Genomic DNA, 19,487 nt, shown 5'->3' on the forward strand with positions numbered 1-19,487 from the left:
GGCACTTCCTCGTTGCTCCACGTTTGCCCTCTAGCGTTAAAGTTACTCATTTTGGATACACCGATCTTTCCGCGTCATCAAATCAGCTGCATTATGCGTGGCATCTTGTGACATTACGTCCGGTTTTTGGTCCGTTTACATGTCTTTGGTCCGTGTTGCGTTCATATATCAATCGAACCGCACCAGAGTTCGTTTGGAAGCGGACCGAGACCCATCTTTTTAGCGGTCTCGGTCCGCTTGTTTGGTGCGCACCAGGGTTCGGATGGCAGCGTTCACATATGTTCAAATTAACCGCACTAACCGAGCAACCGCACCAGGGTTCGTTTTAATCGAACCAAACATGACAACACAAAATAAAATGTGGTGGTTTTTCTAAGCAGATTAAAAAAGAGAACTATAATGTATGGGGGAATAGTACTTTTGAGAGTACTTCGATTTAGCGCAGTAAAAAGTCATGGCTGAAAAGTCCTCTCACCCTATTGACGGAAATGAGAAGGTGAGGGGGGATTTGAGTGAGGATTTTTCAGGGGCTAAGCTAAGTGCTATCAAAATGTCACCACGCGTCAGAGTGATTAAGTGCACGCACTGAGACGAGAGAGGTCAGTATTAACTCGTCTTAGTTATGGGAATTACATTTTAATTGTTCCAAATTTCAAATTGATATAACAATTGGTTTCAGCGCTGTACCATTCACATTCACACAATTTTTTTCTTGAGACTCAGATATTCTGACAATATGTGTTTTGTCAAGATTAGAAAAGGTTTTGGTTATAAAGTAGCTAAAATCAATGTTGTAAAATTAAACATGACACCGCCCACAAAGGGAAGAGCCCACTAAATTAATTTAGCATTGCATGGTAATGCAATGTCCAATTTTTGAAAACGGATGAATTTTGATTTTGTAAGCTTCCGAATAATACCTAATTTATGATGATTACTAAAATATGTTATATGAAAAAAAGGCAATTAAAATAAATGTGCCAAGCGTTTAGCAAGCTATATATGGCTGATTTTTTTATCCCAGTGTCCAAATATCACCTTGAAGAAACCCAGTCTTATATTTTTATATATATATATATATATATATATATATATATATATATATATATATATATATATATATATATATATATATATATATTCAGCCAAATGTGGTTAATTGGAAACTAATTACATTTTGTCATGTCTTCATTAAACTTTTTACACCTCCTTAATTACTCTGTCATTTAGACATGTATCTCTGGGATCCAGATAAAGTCCAATTCATTGTAGTAGCCAATTTATTTCAATATAAGAAATTCACCTGACAAGGTAAAACCACAAACCTGGGTTTGAGTGATCTCTAGCAGAAAGAAAATGAGTATTGATTTCATGTGTGTAGTTCCTAACCATCTTCACTATTTTAAATGCCTATGTTGGCATCCTTAGGGTACAGTTTAAAGTCTAAAGACTATGTTCATAACAATGATCTTCCAGTTCACAGACAGTTGTCAGGGCAACAGGAGGTGAGATGAAAAAACTGAAATAAGTCAATTTGCAAAGACCCAGAACAAGCTCACTGATAAAAGGGCCAAGTAGGGTGGATTTCTAATTCTGGATATTATTAACCCCAATCAATGTTTAAGTGCCAAATGAGAGAAACCAATCCCTCACTTTGCTATTCAAATTCGCCTCTCAATTACGGCAATAGAGTGAAATCACGGCTTTGCCATAGTGATGTTACCGGACGTGTATGAGGTTATACTGAAGCAAACATGCTCACATAAACACAGCACTCGACTCTCCCACTGGGATCTCTACAGCGAGCTATAAAGACTCTGTTAGGGCTTCATTTCCAACAGCGGTGGATTTATCAAACTGTTTGCTGGGTCAATACCTTTAAGAAGCGTCTGGTACCTACTGATGAGTTTGTTTTCTAAAGTTAACAAATGCACTTTAATTGTAAAGGTGGATGTAAAAAAAAAAAAAAGATGTAACATTATCCATGGTAGAAGATCCTTACATCATAGAAAGGCAAATTCCACCTTTATTTAATTTGTCCTCATTGTTTTGAAGGTGATTAAAGGTATAGTTTACCCAAAAATGAAAATTAGCCCATGATTTACTCACCCTCAAGTATGACTTTTGAACGAATTGAATATATTTTTTTTAATTGAACAAAGACATTTACTGTATTGTTTTCAATCTCTCTCTCTCTCTCTCTCTCTCTCTCTCTCTCTCTCTCTCTCTCTCTCTCTCTCTCTCTCTCTCTCTCTCTCTCTGAGAGGATGTTGGGAGTGCAGAGTTAGCATACGTGAGTGAGTGAATAGAGGAGAATTGTTGTATTTTTTCTATATTTTGTGGCTTGTTTGTGTCAATATTTTGTTTGGCAAGTGTAGTGTTAAGCAGTTACAGGTGTTGATCGAAATGCTGTCTATCAGCGAAAGCTGGTCGATATGGCAGCTTCTCAAAGTTTGGATAACTGTGGAGACATGGCATCCCAGCGGAGCATGGTTCTGTTGCGGATTGCACAATTGCAGTTGCAGAAGTAGTGGGATACTCTAGTATTTTATCTGCAGCTAGGATGAATAGTGCTATAGTGATCATTATTTTTTTAATAGTGTGTTGACGTTGTGGTGAAAGTGATTGTCGTTAACAATATGTTCACCCTGCTAATGGCTTTGGTCCAGCCGGACAAAAGGATTACCCTTTCAAATGTACGCTGTAAAAAAATGTGTTGGTTTTTGTTGGTTTACTGTTGTGACTGAAATGGAGTTAATGAGACATAGTGAATTGTGTCTAAAATTAGAAGGATCGCATTAGGTTGTAGGTCACCTCATCTGCAACGTGGTTTCATTTAGAAGACAGAAACATGATTCAAAAAAATGAAAATTAAGATCTAAATTTGGCAATGAAATTTCAGGTAGACAACTATGAGTATGTAATCTATGCAATTTCAGAAAGTATGAAGTGTTTTGGCTGTAGACAGGAAGGACATATGATTGTCCTGAGAAGGGAGCGCCTGTTGTGCCTATGAATGATAACGTCTCGGTTACGTATGTAACCCTCGTTCCCTGAGGAGGGAACGGAGATGTAACGTCAGTGACTGACGAATGGGGGTTTCGCTTAGAAGCCTGTCATCTCCGAGACTAGAAAGCGCCCAATGGCAGTGCCAATGCCATGGGCATGCGAGATTTGCATGCGTAACTCCGCCTACCCACGTGGGTATATAAGGAAGTAGCTGGCATCATCGCATTATGTTTTACCTGCTGAGGAGCCAAGTTGAACTCCGTTCCAGCGGTACAGCGGATGTGGCAACGGGACGTTACGTCTCCGTTCCCTCCTCAGGGAACGAGGGTTACATACGTAACCGAGACGTTCCCTTTCGTTCAGTCACTCCGACGTAACGTCAGTGACTGACGAATGGGGGGTCCCAATGCAATAACGCCACTCGGCTGTCTTCCAGTGCCCTGCGCAAGCGTGAGAACCCTGATGCAAGTTAGGACGGTCAAAGGCCTCTACTTAACGCAGGAATACCAAGGTACACTGGGAGGCATATTCCAGGAGGAGATATGCGCCAAGATGCCTACCCGTAGGGAGGACTTAGGGATACACGTATGACCCCGGGGGGCTGCATACGGAAGATCACTGGGGTACCAGCCGAAGGTGGATTTTTAACCCCAGGAGGTGGCAAGGTTCCCAAGGGAATACACCCGCTCAGGGAGGCTTACGGTGGAAATACACATGTGGGGGTCGCCGGAGGGGAACCATGCACATGGGGCACCTGGCCGGACACGAGTGTCTGGGCTAAGGGCAGACTTACTGGCGTCGGCGTCGTCAGTGCTGGAGGAGCTCAGGGCTCTCGGGGAACTCACCTGAGAAGAATATCGCACGTATCCAGTCCGTGGAGTGGAATGGCGAGCAAGCGAAGACACCTGAGCCAATCCATTACCGGCCACTTGTAGAGGCGAGTACATAGTCGGATACAGGCTCCACTCGGAGGTTATAAAACCTGGCGAATGTGTTTGGTGTCGCCCAGCCTGCAGCTCTGCAGATGTCTGTCAGCGGAGCGCCATGTGCTAAAGCCCAAGAGGAGGCCACACTCCGGGTGGAATGGGCCCTGACCCCAAGGGGACATGGGCGTCCCTGCTGCTGGTAAGCCAAAACAATGGTGTCCACTATCCAGTGAGACAGCCTTTGCTTTGAGAGAGCCTTCCCTTTCAGCTTCCCACCATAACAGACAAAGAGCTGGTCTGAGGTCCTGAAACACTGCGTTCTGTCTACATAAGCGCGAAGGGCGCGTACTGGACAGAGCAGTGCCAAGGCTGGGTCTGCCTCCTCCAAAGGCAGCGCTTGCAGGTTCACCACCTGGTCTCTGAACGGACTGGTGGGAACCTTGGGCACATATCCAGGCCGGGGTCTCAGGATCACGTGAGAGTCGGCCGGCCCGAATTCCAGGCACGCTTCGTCAACCGAAAATGCCTGCAGGTCCCCTACCCTCTTGATGGAGGCCAGTGCGGTCAGGAGCGCTGTCTTCATAGACAAGAACTTAACATCTACTGACCGCAAAGGCTCAAATGGGGCCCTCTGCAGAGCACTTAGAACTACTGAGAGGTCCCAAGAGGGTACGAGAGGAGCACGAGGAGGATGTAGTCTCCTCGCACCCCTCAGGAACCTGATGACCAGGTCGTGCTTACTTACCGTTTTCCCGTCCAGGAGGTCATGGTAGGCGGCGATAGCGGCCACATAAACCTTCAGGGTGGATGGAGACAGCCTTCGATCCAACCCTTCCTGGAGGAAAGAGAGCACAGACCCGATCGGGCAATTCCAGGGGTCTTCTTGGCGAGAAGAGCACCAATTGACGAAGAGGTTCCACTTCAACGCATAGGCCTGTCTCGTGGACTCGGCCCGAGCGGAAGTGATGGTAGCCACCACCGGAGGTGGTAGGGTACTCAAACCTGCCGCGTCCCGTCCAGGAGCCACACGTGGAGGCTCCAAAGATCGGGACGCGGGTGCCACAGGGTGCCCCGTCTCTGAGAGAGTAGGTCTTGTCTCAGAGGAATTGGCCAGGGAGGGGCTGTCGCAAGGAGCACTAGTTCTGGGAACCAGGTCCGGCCGTGCCAGTACGGGGCGACCAAAATGACCTGCTCCTTGTCCTCCCTGACCTTGCACAGAACACGTGCAAGAAGGCTCACTGGGGGAAACGCATACTTGCGTAGGCCCCGCGGCAAGCTGTGCGCCAGTGCATCCGTGCCGAGCGTGCCCTCGGTCAGGGAGTAGTACAGGCTGCAGTGGGACGAGTCGTGGGAGGCAAACAGATCTACCTGTGCGTCCCCGAACTGATCCCAAATCAGCTGGACCGACTGGGGATGGAGTCTCCACTCCCCAGGGATTGGCTGAACCCGTGAGAGCTCGTCGGCTGCACGGTTCAGGATCCCCGGGATATGGACAGCACGAAGGGACCTCAGGCGCTTCTGACAACATAAAACGAGATGGCGGGCGAGTTGGGACATGCGGCGGGAGCGTAGACCGCCCTGGTGGTTGATGTACGCTACTACGGCCGTGTTGTCCGATCTGACTAGTACGTGTTGACCCTTCAGCAACGCTCGGAAGCGGTGCAGGGCGAACCGTACTGCCAGCAACTCGAGGCAATTGATATGCAGGCGGCTCTGGCTCTCTGACCAAGAGCCGGCGGCTGCATGTCCATTGCACATGGCACCCCAACCCGTGGTGGACGCATCTGTTGACACAACAACATGCCGGGAAACTCGTTCTAAGGGCACTCCTGCCCGTAGAAAACTGAGGTTCGACCACTGGGTGAGTGTCTGTCTGCAGGCCTGAGTCACTGGGACCCGGAGCGTGCCAGACCGCCATGCCCTTCTCGGGACTCGATCGCGAAGCCAGTGCTGAAGCGGTCTCATATGAAGCAATCCGAGCGGCGTTACCGCGGCTGCAGATGCCATATGCCCCAGGAGCCTCTGAAACAGTTTCAGTGGAACCGCACGCTTGCTCTCTATCTGCCTGAGGCAAGTCAGCAGCGACTGCGCGCGCAAGCCGGTAAGCTGCGCGCACATGGCGACCGAGTCGATCTCCATACCGAGAAAAGAGATCCTCTGCACGGGGCAGAGTTTGCTCTTCTCCCAGTTGACCCGAAGGCCCAAACGAGCTAAGTGGTGGAGAACCAGGTCTCTGTGTTCGCACACCCGGTCCCGAGAGTGGCCCAGTATGAGCCAGTCGTCGAGATAGTTCAGGATGCGAACCCCTTGTTGCCGGAGTGGCGCAAGGGCTGCCTCGACAATCTTCGTGAAGACGCGAGGGGACAGAGCTAGCCCGAATGGTAGTACAGCATACTGATATGCCCGCCCTTCGAACGCAAACCGTAGGAACGGTCTGTGTCGCGGAAGGATGGACACATGGAAGTACGCGTCCTTCAGGTCGATCGCTGCAAACCAATCGCATGGACGAACGCATTCGAAAAGGCGTTTCGCAGTCAACATCCTGAACGGAAGCCTGTAAAGGGATCGGTTCAGGACGCGAAGGTCCAGGATCGGTCGTAACCCACCGGATTTCTTCGGTACAATGAAGTAAGGGCTGTAGAAGCCGGACTTCATCTCGGCTGGAGGGACGAGCTCGACCGCACCCTTCGCCAGTAGGGTTGCGTTCTCCGCACGCGTGACTGGGGCATTGGACCCCACCACGGTGTACCGGACACCCCGGAAGCGGGGAGGAGCTCGCGCGAACTGAATCGCGTAGCCGAGCCGGATGGTCCGTGCGACCCAGCGGGACAGTCCCGGCAGCTGTAGCCACGCTCCCAGGGAGTGTACCAACGGGGTCATGCGGAGCACCGGCGTACCCTCGGTGGGGCAGCGAGGCAGCGTTACCGGCCCGGACTCGGGTGGCGTAGCGGCCCGGTGTCGGGGCGGCGGTAACAGCTGCGCCCTGACAGAGGAGACCAGGGAAGGACTCGCGTTCCACTGGGGTCTGCTCTGAGAGGGGGCTGGCGACAGAGAGGGACGAGAGCGGCGTGGCCCTGGGGCGGCGCACACTGCCGTCACCGGTCTCTGTGTGCTCAGAGATGGGTATGTCAGTTCTTTCTTTAACCACATTAGGGTGCTGCCACCCCGGGGGGCGGCAGCGGAACGAAAGATTCTCCCCCGGCCCTCCACCGGGGGAAGGAGCGGCCCTGCTGCTGTCTCCTGGAAATAACTGCCCATCTCTGAGCTGTCCGCGTCAGGAGCGCCGCTTGCCCTGGCGTTTAGCGGGCCGCGGGGCTGGCGCGGACTGGGGCGGCTTCTTGCGGCGCGCTCCGCGGCGCGGCCCGGGTGAAGGCTGCTGCTGTGGCCGCGCGGGAGCGGGGGGGACCGCAGGAGGCCGCCCTCGGCGGCGAGGCAGCTGAGGCGACTGTGCCGGCGGCGCTTGGGGTGCAGCAGCGGGCCGCCGGGGCAGTATATGCTTAATAGCCTCAGTCTGCTTCTGGGCGGCCGAGAACTGTTGGGCGAAGCTCTCGACCGCACCGCCGAATAGCCCAGCCTGGGATATGGGGGCGTCGAGGAAACGAGTCCGCTCGGCGTCCCGCATATCGGCCAGGTTGAGCCATAGATGTCTCTCCTGGACCATGCATGTGGACATCACCCGGCCCAGGGAGCGTGCGGTAACCTTCGTCGCCCGGAGAGCGAGGTCGGTCGCGGCACGCAGCTCATCTCTGAGCCCTGGGTCGGCTCCACCCTCGTGCATGTCGCACAGCAACTTGGCCTGGTAGGCCTGGAGGGTTGCCATGGCATGCAGAGAAGCGGCGGCCTGCCCCGCAGCTCTGTAGGTCTTCGACACCATTGAAGATGTGAATCTACAGGCCTTGGAGGGGTGCTTAGGGTCGCCACGCCAGGAGGAGGCGCTCTGGGGACACAGTTGCATCGCCACAGAGCGCTCCACCGGGGGGACCCCAGTGTACCCTCTAGCCGCCGCCCCATCGAGGGCGGAGAAGGCGGAAGAGGTTGCCAAACGCTCGCGAGAAGACACGGGGGCCCTCCACGAGTGCGCAACCTCCTCATGCACTTCCGGGAAGAAAGGAATTGGGGGCACGGCAGGACGGCTGTCCTGTCGTGGCGCACCCAAAAACCAATCATCTAACCGCGAACGCTACCGCCGGGGTGGAGGGTTCCACTCCAGACCGAGCGCCGCGGCAGCCCGGGCAAGCATGGCTGTCAACTCCGGGTCCGACTCGGACAATGCTGGCGCGCCCGGAGGCGGCAGCACAGCCGAATCCTCATCCTCGGAGGACTCTAGCCCACCTTGCGATGCGGTCACCGACATCTCATCCTCCTCTGGAGCGCCGAACGAAACCCGCGGACCGGCCGAGACCGAGGCCGCGGGCTCCATCACAACGCTCGCGGGTACCGGTGCAACAGAGGGGGGTGTAGGCCGAGGCGTGAGCGTCGGAGCTGTATTCCACACCATCACCCTCAGGTCACCCTGGCCACCAGCCGAAGAGACGCCCCGCGGACCGGATGAGACCGAGGCCGCGGACACGTCAGATCGGGGGGTGACGGAGGGGACTCTCACTCCGGCGGCCGCACGGAGATCATTGAGTCTCGACCGCAACACGGAGATGGCCATGTTCCCGCAGTGAGAACATGACTCATCCACAAGCGCCGCCTGAGCATGCTGGAAGCCCAAGCATGCCAGACAGTGCGAGTGCCCATCAGAGGAGTGTAGAGACCGGCCACACCCAGAAGCACACGGGCGAGACATCCTGAAAAGGACGTGCCACGTGTGAGCTCTTTTGTGAGAGGATTAACCTCGCAGTCGATGCCGAAGCGCCCAGGGGACCACACACCAACTGGAAACCAATCGTCAGACCAGCAGGCAGGAAGTATGTGACCGCTGGAACGCGCCGAACACCAACACCGACTAGAAGATCCTGATCATCTCGAAGAACTGACTTAACTCAGAAGGCTTGTAGGAGTGAAAGGTATGTAACCCTTGGCTCCGAAGCATTAAAACATAATGCGATGATGCCAGCTACTTCCTTATATACCCACGTGGGTAGGCGGAGTTACGCATGCAAATCTCGCATGCCCATGGCATTGGCACTGCCATTGGGCGCTTTCTAGTCTCGGAGATGACAGGCTTCTAAGCGAAACCCCCATTCGTCAGTCACTGACGTTACGTCGGAGTGACTGAACGAAAGGGAACAGAAATGAGCAGATGTATATAGATGGAAATGAGGAAACAAGACAGTTAGAAGCTGGTGAAACTTCAGATGTTGACACAGGATAGAAAGATTAAAATGGTAATGGAGAATTTAGCAAGAAAAATTTGGAAGATGTTGGAAATGAAGTTGGAAAAACAAATATTGTAGAAGAGTGTTTAAAGGTGTTAAAATTTAAAGGTGGTGAGATTCCCAGTAGTGCACAACACAACATAAAATTCCACAACACAATGGAAAAAAGCCCAAACACAACGGAAATGCTCCCGACCACTAGGAGGCTCTCAGAGTGTGGTAAAGTTGGGTTTCCTTGCCATTGTTCTATAGATTCACCAGACTTACAAATATATAAACACTACGATCAGTTTTAGTGTGTAACAAAATATAAATTTAAAATCATCTAAATGCATTATAGCTGCATATTTATACTCGTAAATGTATAAATATCAAAGCGCCCCTCACCCGCAGTGGCCTGTTCTGTCTCATTTGCCTATCCTCTCTTTAGAAGCTTGCTCCATTCTTCGTGAAAGATAAAGATTTTGAATGGAGTGAGGAGCAGATTTTTTAAAAGTCGGAGGTGCAGCGTTGTGGTTTTTACTCGCTCCAAGAGCACTCCACTACCGATCCATCAAGAGTACAATTCATAACGGGCCGGCACATAATAACTAAATTTTTAGCCAGAAGTAGAGCTTAGATCGGCTCAAAAAAATCAAGCCCGACCCTCCCCGAGCCCGTGCACCCGAGAGACCAGCCCTGCCCAACACATTGACTGTAATTATGAGCCCGAGCCCGATTTAAACCCGACCATTGTTTAATAAGTGGGTGTTCTGACGAGGACGAGCCTGTAATGAAGCCAGTGTGACTCAGCTCAATAATCCGCAGGCGCTCGCTCATGAACCCACCGGTAAAATTTTGTTTGTTCAAATACAGCTCAGACATGACATACATATGTAGCTTACATATGTAGTTTTGTAAAAATTGTCTCTTAATTTTAATAAAGGTTTCTTTGGCCATTTGCATGTATTTAATAAATAAGAAACAAATAAGTAGACTATGAGGTCGCGGAAGCGATCGCTTTCATTGCTCATTAACTAGAGCACGTCTCAAATAAACTGAAACTCAGCAGGCTTGCCTCACGGACATGAGAAATTAGTAGCCTAATATATGTAGAAATGAAAAGATTTAAATAAGCTTAGTCAGTGTTCAGAACACACGCTAAACAACCAACTTGATACAGATGGATCACAGCCATGGGCATGAGTGGGATCTTAAAGTTTAAGGTATTTCTTTTTTTTTACCTTCTACATACTGAATATGATCGGGTGAAAGCACATTTTAAACGGGGGGGGGGGGGGTGTTGGATGCACACAAATGTTCCAATAAACCACGTTAGGCTCTTAATCTCCTATTGTTTATTTTTTATAATTGTTTTCAGTTAACGCATAACCAAACTTTATAGTGATATTTGATTTGATGATATCGTCCATCGGCACAACCCTAGACCAAGTCGTGTAAATCGCAATCAGGCGACTTCATTTCCGCAGCAAACGAGCCAGTTGTTAAACGCGCTCGCCAGCACACAAACAAAGTTTTTACGGCGACCCAAATAAATCTCAAAAAGAGCTTTTTCTCTGTAGGCAGTGTTCCCACCTCACAGTATGCACCCCTACACTCAAGCACTCCCCACACAAATGTAATGCCCGCACCCACTACACAGTGCACGCCACCAAACATAAACACTATCCCCACAGTGTTACAAACACAGAGCAACCAGGCTAACGTGTCCCTATTACTAAGTTGCCCGCCCCATCTAGTTCAACCCCTGGCTTCACAAGCCCAGGCCTGGCAGGCCATTCCCGGTATCAAATTGGGTGTTGAGCATCATAAAATGAGGTTACTCGCTACAGTTCGACAGACCTCAGAGAAGCAGTGTAAGTCACGTGCTTTGCGCCCAGGTATCAAAACTTTTACAAAAGGGAGTGGTGGAAACCGTACACTCGACACTAAGCGAGTCAGGCTTTTACAGTCACCACTTCCTCACACTGGGTCTATTGAACATGAGACCCTTTCAACAGTGGCTGAACTCCCATGTTCCAGCTCATGCATGGTGATCAGGCCACTATTGTCACAGGTTCAGGGTGTGACACTGGCTCTTCCTGTTGTTTGTCCTGTCCTGTCATTTCTCTGCAGCTCGTGATTGGATAACGAGCTGATCACGAGCTGATCTCCCACACCTGTCACTCGTTCCCTCTACCCTTTATATGCCCAGCTGTGTCTACCTCTTGTTGTCAGTTGATCATATGCTATGTCGTGTGAACGTCTCATGTTCTGTGTTCCTGTGTATGTGTTCTGTTATTACCTGCTGACTTTTGTGTTCAGGAACCTTAAGATGAGGAGTTAGTAGCAAGATTGAGTTGCTACTTGCTACGACCTGCCTCCTCTTCCTGCAAGCTGGCTTATGTTTGTGCTGTGCACACGGGAACCACCGAGAGAGAGAACCCAGCTTTTGTTCTGTCACACTGAGACTGCTTATGTTCTGTCCTTCAGTTCCCTAATAAACTTTTCTTTCCTCACGATCATTTCAGCATTTGAGTCCTCCTATTTCTGAGTTCCCTGACAACTATAGCATCAGTGGCTGAACTCCCATGTTCCAGCTCATGCATGGTGATCAGGCCACTTTAGCATCAAAGTGAAACACAGCTGTGTCAAAGCTCTGGCTCCTTGGAAAAGCAACTGCCTGATACTAGACAGTCGTAATGATGAGTACAGGTATTAAACGGAACATGGTCTTGACAGATGTGTCCAACTTAGGCTGGGGCGCTATATACGAGGGCAAGCCAGTCTCTGGCAAATGGGCAGAATCAGAGAAAAGGCTTCCTAAAAACTGTCTAGAGGTGAGAGCGGTTATCCTATCATAGAGAGCATATTGGTCAGCTAAACAAATGTATTTAAACACACACCGTAGATTGCATACTTCATTGATAAATTAACTATACGATCGTGTTGTTTACTGATGTTTACTTACGCGATGATAATGGAAATGGACTGCATTTATATAGCACTTTTAACAGCCCCTATGGCCATCCAAAGCACTTTACATCTTGCCTCACATTCACCCATTCACTCTCTCATTCATTCACCGACAGCGATGTCAGCCATGTAAGGCACCATCCAGCTCGTCGGGAGCAGTTGGGGTTAGGTGTCTTGCTCATGGACACCTCGACACTTGGTCAGGTGGAACCGAGGATTGAACCACCAACCTTCCGGTTTGTAGACAACCTACATGAGCCACTGAGCCACTTTCGCCCAAACCAAACACATAGACATTTGAAGCAGCCAAACACATAGACATTTGAAGCAGTTTTACTCACCGCCTGTTTCAAAAGCACGACTGTGAGCCTTTATCGTTGGGACCGCTCCGTCAAAAACACTCTTCTTTTTGGTAACATTGTTGATTTCGTGAAGTCCTGTGACAGCGCCCACAGTGACCGTGGAGATCCACTTTTGCGACACGACTGGAGCGTGGTGTTTTGACGCTTCCTGTCATTTCTGCATTCAAATCGGTTCAAATGCAGCACTGCCTTCCCGGAATGCTACTATGCGGGAACGTTGAAGTCGCTTGATGTCACCCATGGGAATAAAGTAGAGAACAGAAGTGTTGCACCGACAAGTGGATCTAGACCTTGAGTGCTCAGTATGCCTGAAACAGCATTTCTCCCCCCTTTACAGGTAAACATTGTCCAGATACAGTTTTACAGGTCCATTTACAACCCTATAAAATGTCCCTATGATGTAATGCTCTGTTTTTGCCTTATTTGGAAGGGTCATGTATAGAGTAATGCTGAGCTCTGCTCTGAATGGCTTATTTCAGCAGCTCACAGCACACAGCATTTCAGTTGTTCAGCAAAGCGGCTCGTGAGTCCTGACCATCCTGAAAGAACATAGACCGACTGAATGAGACTTAAAGCAGAACATCTCAAATGGAGTTAGCTAAAATGCAGCCTACTTGTTTTTTGGTGTTTTCAGATCATCTGCACGAAAGATAGAGCTCGTGTACATATGGTTGCCAGATATTACATGTTTAGGTAAACACCGGATATTATATGTGTTCTTTACACAGAAAAGCTCTGATTGGGTTTTTACATTTCTGAAATCTGGCAACCACAAGCACGAACGCTCTTCCTTCCCTCAGACAAAACCAAAACCAGTGATGATTCATCTTTTTTTATCAACGATATTGCATGTTTATATAACGTTAGTCACAATGTAGACTACGCAGTGACTGTGATGTACTCTGAAATACAATTATGCAAAAACATCATACTTAAGTTCTCAAAATATACATCATATAAACCCAGCAAACACAGTACGTTGTGACAACGTCGTCAGTTAGTCGTCATTTGGTCAGCGTGACATTACTTTATGACAACGTTGTGAGGACGTCGTGGTAAAGTTCCATTTTTAAAAATTTTGGCTAACGTTCCAGAAACGTTGTGGGCACGTCCTCAAAAGACGTCGCTAGTTTATCCCTCAGAGAACGTTGTAAGGACGTCGCGGTAAAGTTCTATTGTTTTAGAATCTTGGCTAACGTTCCAGAAACGTCATGGGCACGTCCTCAAAAGACGTCGCTAGTTTATCCCACAGAGAACGTTGTAAGGACGTCGTGGTAAAGTTCCATTTTTTTAGAATCTTGGCTAACGTTCCAGAAACGTCATGGGCACGTCCTCAAAAGACGTCGCTAGTTTATCCCACAGAGAACGTTGTAAGGACGTCGCGGTAAAGTTCCATTTTTTTTAAATCTTGGCTAAAGTTGCAGAAATGTTGTGGGCACGTCCTCAAAAGACGTCGCGTGTTTATCCCACGGAGAATGTTGTAGCGACGTGGCCCACTGGTCTTCATAACTTTCCAAATTGCATTATTAATTTACAAGTATTATCAAATGTATGCCATTTTGATTTATATGGGACATTTACTTAATTTATCAAATATTCTAAATGAATCCATGTTTGCAAATCGTATTGGCAAAAACAATAAAAAATCTAACAAAAAAAAAAAACACAATTGTCCCACTATCACGTGCGGTGCCGGGAGTGGCATTTTGCATCTGAGCGGGTCATAGAACTTCAAAATGAGTTCTAAATTCATTATTTATTATTCTTGATTTGTATTCATGTAATTCTTGCTGCGTGACTTTGACGTGGTGATGGGTCAAACACTGGAGCGGCGCGGAGTTGCCATGGAAACGGTGCAGCAACACAACAGACAAGCCGCAAAACTTCCTCTGTCGTTGTTGTTTTCACTATAATTTCAGGTGAGTTGTCTTTAAAGTTACACAAATAATACACACAACTGTTACTGACATTTTCCTGACATTTTTATGTGTCATTGACACGCTTCTGTTCTGTTGAATATTTACTTTATAGAAATGTAGAGTCTTTGGAAAAAAGTCCGTATAGCACATCAACCGTTTTCCGAACAGTAAGTTAAGTTAACGAGGCTAACGTTAACTCTATAAAGTTAATCTCTTGTTTAGGCTTTGAGTCACATGTGTAAATGATAGTTTTATCAAGTTTTTTTTTTCTTCTGGGAATTGAATGGGTCATTGAAGGTGGCTAATTAATTCAACTAACGTTAAAGTTATGTGTTTGTTGTTAATCGACGAAGCCACTTACATTAACTTAATATTAACACGGAGCGCGAAAAAAACGTGTTAACATATAATAAAATGTTCTGTGATTTTCAGAAGGGACAAAATAACCCCTCTACAACAGAGGTGAAGCTCCCAGCAAGTTTCCAACATTTCTGAAGGAAGCTGCTGAAAGAGAAGTAGAAAACACAGGTGAACTGAAAAAGGTGATTGATTAACCTTGTCCATTTTTAACAATATTTTAACCCATTCTTTCTCTTTTCTGCATTTAACCTTTGCTGTAGCTTCTTTCCTTTTAATAAACCTGGCGTTGTATAATTTATATATTTGGCTCTGATAAAGTGTTGATGCTTCCATGCTGATGCCCTGCAGCCTGCACTGTAAAGTTAGCAGAGTTGGAGCAGATCTCCTGTCGGACAACATCTCTTAAATGGTGAGGATTTACTCACCTGCAAGCCATCCTATGTGTAAGTTATATGACATTATTCTTTCAGACGAACACAATCAGAGTTATATAAAGAAATGTCCCCGCTCTTCCAAGCTTTATAATGGCAGTGAATATTGCTTGGTTTGCTTGGTGATATGCGGTAGGCTACGCAAGTCGACTTGCGCTAAAAAGGGTGACCCCCCCCATGCTATGTTTTGTTTTGCTCTAATTTCTGTACTTCTGCGTTCGTCAATACGCATGCGTCAAGGGTTATTCTTTTTAGCGCAAGTCGACTCGCGCATTGCTGACCACTGGAAGCTAGTTATTTTAGTCTATAAAGTTTTAAATATGGATATTTTTCTCACACAAACATGCCACTTTGCTTCAGATGACCTTTTTTAAACCCCGGAGCTGTGTGGCGCAATTATATGATGGATAGATGCACTTTTATGGACTTCAAAAATGAAGCATTCACTGCCATTATAAAGCTTGGATTAGCCAGGACATTTTTAAATATAACTCTGATTGTGTTCGCCTGAAGAACCTAGGGATGGCTTGGGGGTGAGTAAATCATGGGATATTTTTCATTTTGGGATGAACTAACCCTGGCATTATCACCATGTGACTAGTAAGTAAAACCTCAAACATACAATAATGTTCAAAAGTTTGGTTTTGGTACAATTCTTTGAAAAAGGTCTCTAATGCTCACCAAGATTGCATTTGCTTGATTAAAAAAAATCAGTAAAATCTAATATTGAAATAATATTTAAATTCTAAATAATTGGGTTCTATTTGAATATATTATAAAATGTAGTTTATTCTTGTGATCAAAGCTTAATTTTCAGCATCATTACTCCAGTCTTCAGTGTCACATGATCCTTCAGAAATCATTCTAATATGAGGATTTTATTCATCAAAGAATCCTGAAAAATGCACCATGGTTTACACAAAAGTCAACACTGCTAATAATCATAAATGTTTTTGTGAGCAGCAAATCATCATATGAGAATGATTTCTGAAGGATCATGTAACACTGAAGACTGGTGTATTGATGTTGAAAATTCAGCTTTAATGACAGGAATATTAAAATAATAATAATAAGAATAATAATAATTTTACAATGTAAAATAGCTGTTTTCAATTTAAAGGGTTAGTTCTACCAAACCTTTAAATCCTGTCATCAACTCCTCTCCCTCATGTTCTTACAAACCTGTAAGACCTTCATTCATCTTCAGACAGCAATTTAATTAACACTTTCAAGGCCCAGAAAGGATGTAAATACATCAATAATTACAACGTTAAGGAGACTGGCACAGGCTAGATCAAAATTGTGGAATTAAGTTATTTTTGCACACAAAAAGTATTCTTGTTGCTTCGTAACATTAAGGTTGAACCACTGGAGTCACATGGACTATTTTAACAATGTTTTTACTACCTTTCTGGGCCTTGTGTTGCAGTCTATGGAGGGGTCAGAAAGCTTTTGGATTTCATCAAAAATATTTTCATTTGTGTCTGAAGATGAACAAAGGTCTTACAGGTTTGGAACAACATAAGGTGAGGAATTCATGACAGAATTGACATTTTTGGGTGAATTATCACTTAAATATATATTACAGTTTGTACTGTATTTTTGATCAAATAAATGCAGCCTTGGTGACTGTTGAGTAAAAGAGACTCTTTCAAAAGCATAAAAACACAGATTAGCAACATTAATAAGGTTCTCCTCTGTTTCAGCTGCCAGAAAATGATGAAGATGTGACAGTGTAGCTCGGGATAAGGAAGAGGATGAAGAGGAGGAAGAACATGTAAGTAAAAAAAAAAAAATTATACCTTTTTAACAAAAAGCAATACACCTACAATAGTATGGCTTTTTTTTCAGCTTCCAGTTTACAAAGATCCAAAGTGAATATATAGAGCCCATCCTCCTATCCTATCCTCAGAAGACCCTGCCCTCCGCTGGTGGGGTAAGAAAGACCCTCTTCCTCTTCTCTCACAGCTCTCCATCTCCCTCTGCCTCATCAACACTGTCTGAAGCTTTTTCCACAGCTGGGACACAGTCAGGAATGAGGGGTCTCAGATTCTTCCTGAGAAAGTCATCATGCTCATTTTCTTGAACAAAAAAAAAACCTGTTGATGTATATTTTGGCCCAATAATACAGAAAAGATGCTAGGACTCTATGTAGTGTTTTTTTACATATTTCTTTATGAACGTAGGACTATAGCTCAAGGACTATATATCTTTTGTAATTGTCACATTGTTCAGGTTTAGCTACAGGTAGTGAAGCAATAAAGCACATCACCACCAGACATTTGTAGCAGGTGCCTCACAGGACACGCAGGACATTTCTGCAAATAAAAGTAATAATAAAGAAACTGATAACTCTTTTTTTCCATGTCTTTTTTGTGCTAAATTATTGAGAGTAGTACCAATATGAGTATTGATAAGTATAAGTGAGAAAATACTTAACTACTCCCTAATAAGACAATAAAATATTTTAATAATTGGTTACATTTCTTATGTTGTTTGTTTAATTAATGAATGGACGTGTTACATTTCTGTACTCATAATTTGTTGACACTTTACACTGTTTAAATGTTGACTTAATATTTGTACAAAGTAACACTGAATAAATGCTGATTATTAAATTAATGCAGTGTGGTTTTGAGCCATTTTCTATTACAATTTAATAGGGGTTTGTATCGTTTTTTATTATCTACGAGTACATAATCCCTAAATATATTAACTAAAATCAAAACAAATGTATTAATAAGGTTTTACAGCAGAGAATTCAATGTTTGAGTGTATCAGTTCTATGTGGATTTCAAGGTTATGGACCAAGCACATCTTCATTTCCCGGACTAAAGGTGAGATTATTCAAATAAAGGTGGACGTGGTATTTTGGTCGTTAGGACGTACCTGCCACGTTCCAGCGACATATCATAATCACGTCGCCACGACGAATACAGGAATCACAAAGTTACGTCGCTGGAACGTTACCTGGTATGTCGCTGCGACTAATATGGTCCATTGAGGTTACGTCCTCACAACATGCCAGTTTGGTCGTTGAGACGTGATCATCACGTTATAGCAACGTACCAGTATAACGTCGTCACGACGATTATGGGAATCACAAAGTTACGTCACTGGAACGTTATTAGGTACGTCGCTACGACGAATATGGTCCTTTAAGGTTACGTTCTCACAACGTGCCAGTTTGGTCGTTGGGACGTGCTCGTCACGTTCCAGCAACGTCCCACTATAACGTCGCCACGACGATTATGGGAATCACAAAGTTACGTCATTGGAACGTTATTTGGTACGTCGCTACGACGAATATGGTCCGGTCCGGTTACGTCTTCACAACGTAACTGTGTTAGCTGGGAATATATATATATTTTTACAAAATTAATAGCCTTGTCAAATGACTATGGTTTTAACTTATATGGTGGAAACGGTGACGTTTGCTAGAAGTATCGAGTGAGCGATCTGTAAAGCAACGTATCTATGGTTGTATTTTGTAATACAAAATAATATTAACCTTTGTCATTAGACACACTGTTTAGTTTTGGATGGTACTTGGTGTTTCCTATTGTTAATGTACTGGCATCTTGCATTATCTGGACAATGCTATCGCTCTAAGAAACTTTCAATTTAATCAGAAATTGTTTAAACAGTCAATAAGTGGATAAAATCGCTACTTACTGCTTGCAGGAATACAGTTGTAATTGCCACTTTCTTCAGTTTAAGACGCTAAATGAAACTTGCTTGAAAAAGGCCGAACAAATGAACGATCTTGAATTAAATTATTGTGGTATCCGATTATAATACACATCAACCATTACTGTTGACATTTTTTATCTGTGGGAAGAATAGAAAAGTCCTCATGTCCCCTGCACAGCCTGGACCATGACGTATGTTCATGAGAGCTGCTGTTTATGCTATCCTTGCGTGAAGCTTGAATTTAGGACTTATATTTTGAATAGTATTTAGGACAGGTACTTTTACTCTACTAGAACAAAATTTTTTGATGAGTAACAGTACTTCTACTTGAGTATGCTTTTTCAGTACTCTCCACCAATGGTTATCGCTGTGCTAGTTTATTTACCATACAAAAATAACCGCTCTGACGCTCCCTCAGGACAGTTCTGTCATGTGTAAGTAGCGTTACTGTAAGTGGATGGTCAGATGCTCGTTACAGTGGCTTTTATCATGATATCAACATAATTAA

General features: G+C 45.8%; 1 long non-coding RNA gene across 3 annotated transcripts; it reads left to right on the forward strand.

Annotated features, from left to right (window-relative positions):
- The first annotated feature begins 13,546 nt into the window (after window positions 1-13,546).
- Window positions 13,547-18,631, forward strand: LOC137093141 (uncharacterized). Of its 3 annotated transcripts, XR_010908398.1 has the most exons (6): window positions 13,547-14,495; window positions 14,608-14,662; window positions 14,928-15,037; window positions 16,716-16,812; window positions 16,993-17,063; window positions 17,138-18,631. It is a non-coding gene; the product is annotated as an uncharacterized lncRNA (long non-coding RNA). The 3 variants fall into 3 exon arrangements; XR_010908397.1 differs by lacking the exon at window positions 16,716-16,812 and having other exon boundaries at window positions 14,928-15,264; XR_010908396.1 differs by lacking the exon at window positions 16,716-16,812.
- Window positions 18,632-19,487: the final 856 nt, after the last annotated feature.

The sequence above is a fragment of the Pseudorasbora parva genome, chromosome 11 (assembly GCF_024679245.1).
Source record: "Pseudorasbora parva isolate DD20220531a chromosome 11, ASM2467924v1, whole genome shotgun sequence".
NCBI classification, from domain to species: Eukaryota; Metazoa; Chordata; class Actinopteri; order Cypriniformes; family Gobionidae; genus Pseudorasbora; species Pseudorasbora parva.